This window comes from Epinephelus lanceolatus, chromosome 17, assembly GCF_041903045.1.
Source record: "Epinephelus lanceolatus isolate andai-2023 chromosome 17, ASM4190304v1, whole genome shotgun sequence".
NCBI lineage: Eukaryota > Metazoa > Chordata > Actinopteri > Perciformes > Serranidae > Epinephelus > Epinephelus lanceolatus.
In genome coordinates, this window is record NC_135750.1 from 43,737,490 (window position 1) to 43,741,433 (window position 3,944).

At 40.9% G+C, this 3,944-nt stretch overlaps 1 long non-coding RNA gene across 1 annotated transcript; it reads right to left on the reverse strand.

The window, feature by feature from the left end:
- Positions 1-774: 774 nt before the first annotated feature.
- On the reverse strand, positions 775-3,699 carry LOC144458359 (uncharacterized). The gene is made up of 3 exons (XR_013487853.1): positions 3,563-3,699; positions 3,263-3,481; positions 775-950 (listed from the first exon to the last, which is right to left on the reverse strand). It is a non-coding gene; the product is annotated as an uncharacterized LOC144458359 (long non-coding RNA).
- Between the last annotated feature and the right edge of the window lie 245 nt (positions 3,700-3,944).

The following is a 3,944-nucleotide window of genomic DNA, read 5'->3' on the forward strand; positions in this document are numbered from 1 at the left end:
TAGGGGGCGCCACATGCCATCCTGTTGCAAATGCCAAGATGTCTCCCAGCTTTGCAGGTCCTTCCTCCTCTGACAGATAACAAAAAGAAAATAAAATTAGTGGTGGGCTGTTTTCATCTGCCCTGTTGTTACTTCCCACCTCTGACCATCTTATGTCAAACAGCTCTTCCATAATTTCAGCAGTCAGGGTTCCAGGGCTGTAGCACATGACTGGGCGAAAGGCTTCAGGATGAAGTTTTATTTTCTTGAGGACTCCAAGTGTTTTCAGTCCATCAGAAGACCTACACAATCATTTGAGATATACAAGTGACATACTCAAGATATTCAGAACCGATATTCACTGTGAGAAGATTGAGAACATCAGTCATGAGCAAAATTAATTTACATTAAGATTATCAACAAATACAGCCCAAAATTCAGTAAATAGACATGTTGCACGAATAACTATTAATTCTAACAGTCTGTTTAATGTGTACTGTATAGTCAACACTTAACCTGTAACAGTATGTACCTTTCCAGGGGACCACGGACACACTGGACCACTTGAAACATGAGGACATCTTCCACCAGTTTGTCCTTGTCCGCCAGGCTTGTGAGAGGTCTCAAGCAGCCAGAATTGGCTAGGTAATCAGTGAGTGGTTCTGCAAACTGCTGCAGCTCCTTCAGTGTTTTGGCTTCAGAGATCTGGTTCACAGAAGGGATAGCACATCTTAAGCAACCCAGGGACCAGGCATAATATAAATAAAATAATAAAATTGGGCAACAAACCTTTTCTAGTTTTAAGTAGAGGTCAATGTCTGTGATGTCCTCCAGCACAGGACAGCATGCATCAGGTCCCTCTGTTAAACAGGTAAACAGTGTTCTTGAGAGGAAACAAGGTGGAGGACCTCCATGCACCAGACTGACAGCTATTGCTCTGCCAGCAATGAAATATCGGTCATCCCGCACAGCTGAAAAGGTTCACAAGACAAAGCAAAACATAAAATACTGATAAATATCTGAGGAGTCACAACAGCGGAATTTCTCATATTATATTTACATGGCTGGCACCCTGGCCAGTTCCATTAGTAATCCTGTGAAATTTCAAGGACAAAACCAGCAAATAACTAACTATGACGGGATGACATGTTGTTTTAATAAAAAAATATGTGTTTTTCATAATAACTGCTTTTTGTACAAAGAAAATAGATAAATTAATTCATCCTTCGTACATGTATCATAAATAAAAATGCCGGTACACAAACCAGAAGCACTTAGAGCCAAGTTGAGATTTCCCTCTGGTCCACTAAACATGTCTGAATCTGCCAATGCTTTTATCAACAAACGCAGAAACTCTCTGCGAGGGCCACCAAGGTCTACAGCCTCCTCTGTGGTTCCCCTGTCGTCCAAAAACTTTATGGACATCTTCTTTTTTGGGTCGTAGGAGAGCCGTCTGAATCCCCTTAATGCCCCATCGAGGACTGCAGAACGATTGATGTTGAACTTGCACACTTGAGTGTTATCAATTTGGTCGCTGAGTTCACCCAGTATTTCACTGACGGGGACCTGTTCTTTGGGCTGCCTAAAAATAAGAATGACATCAGCAAATGTATTTTAATTAGATAACAAGTACTTGTTGTTAATCAACAGAGTTAATTTGGTAGCCTTTATGTTCATTTAGCTCAACATTAGATCATGTTCATTTCATATATATTTGTGCATGTCTTTCAAAAGCTTAAGCTGCCTTGACATATGAAAAGATGTGTCAGCTCCAAACGATGTAACCATTACTGCCCAGAGGAAAACAAAAACAAAAACAAAAACTTACGTCTTCTCCTCAACGCTGGCAATAATAGCGTTGTACAGGTCATCATCATCCTCATCATCTGTTGTCTCATTTATCAAATTCACATAAGTTCCATAATCATTTTGCCACTGTATTAAGGTCTGGTCACTTGTGGAGGGCTGGGATGAGCGGGTTTGGACTCCGTGTGGGTTTCTGTCTGAAACCTGGGAATCTGCGGTGGCTGGGACAAATACATCCTCCTCTTTCACCCACTCATCTTCTTCTGTGCTTGTATCAGTGTCTTCTTCTATCACAGGCTGACAAAAAAGTTTAAATAATGGTCAGCATGGACCTTGATGATAATCTCATTAAAAATGGGATTCTGATGCGATGTTGCTATTGAAGCCCTCAAGTAATTACATGTTCAGTTGTCATTAAAAATAATTAATTGAAAATGTTACAATATAGACCAATCTCACAAAGGAAGATCGACACAGCTAATTGTCATTTGCATGTGTGAGCTGACATATTGGACAGTAGTGACTGGGCTATAGACACAGAGTCTCTGCTTACTAGCAGTGATTTTGCATATCTAGCTTACTGTAGGATGTGGTCGCAATTCCAAAATATACCATTTATTAAAGGTTTCGCCCTTCGGGACAATTTGTGTGAGTAAGAAATAAACAACAATAAATTAGGTTTCGACTTTGACTTCAAGCACCACTGCTGCACTTCCAGTTACTACTACCCAAGTCTGCTGCACATACTCACATAATAGACAAATTATAACCAAGGCGGAGAATACATTTTTACTAACTTGCAATATTGCAAATACTGACCAATTATGCTTCAAAACCAAGAACTGAACTTCCCTGATGAGACAAAAAATATTCATTGTGCTGGCACTATGGAGGATATTGCTGGGAGCCATCTAGTGGGCTTAATTTAAAACTTAATGGCTTTATCGAGATTTACATGCAATTGACTGCATTTATCGTTGTTTTTTTTTACTCATTTTAATGAAGTTTACCTCACGTAACTCAGATTTTATGCAAATAATTAATGTAGATGACAAATTTCAGACTCTCCTGTTTTGTACTCTGCTGCTTACCTCAAGGGCCACTGACGGTCTTACATACACTGGAGATCTAATGAATATCTTGTGCACCATGGAAGCATCTAAAAGCTGGCCTTTGCCAAGTCTGGGTGGGACCAGTTTATTCCCACAAGGCATAAGAATCTCCAAACTGAAAATATATATTCGTACATCCATTAGAGCTGCCACAAGTACACCTAACAACAGTTAAACAATTCCAGTGACTACGCAATGTCTATATGACAGACAAAACTGTTGGAGAATAAATGAAATGAAAGAAAAGCTACTACCTCCTCTGGCAGCATTAGCAAGTCAGATGTAGATTAGCTGATTCATTTTCTAGTTTTAGCTAACTATGTAGCTAGCTGGAATTCGGCTATGCTAACTTGCCATTGACTCACCTTACGTCAGAGGGGATTCTCCCATCAAAGGCCTCGTGCAGTTTGAGCAGCAGTGTCCTGTTGTCCCATGTTTTATCAAGTTGTAGCGCACTTATTATGTGGCCCTTTTCATGTAAGAGTGCCTTCACTTTTTTCCTTGGGACTTTTTTGTCACGGGGGCTGAAGAGCAGTATCACATCCTTAAAAAAAGGAGTTTTGCGGTGGTATGGCGGTCGTGGTCTGGAAATACCGACAGTTGTCTGACTTAATTATTACATTCATGGCCAGAAAATAATACTTAATGTGGTTAATGTTACCCACCTTCTCTTTGCCTTCCTACCCCAGCCGCTAAATCGCCTGGCGTGAAAGAGCGGGGTCTGTTCAGCTACGGGTCCAAGGAGCGGTTCACTCCTCATATTCACATTTAGGCATTGGTTTGGCCTAAACAATACACTCATCTCATTGTTCTCATTGTTTACCGAAACGTTACTGCTTGTACTTCCAGAGGCGTCTTGGTTTACCAGACAGTTTATTAGGTCGGGTGAACCCAGTAGCCTCCTCAAAATAGCAACAGCCTCCTCAGTTTGTCTACCGCCAGCCATTGATGCTCTCCATTAAGTTTCCCGCTCTGTCATGATCGAAATCGGGAGTGTGCATCCAATGCTGGAGTAGATACTATGACTTCCTGTGGTAGCTTTCAGAA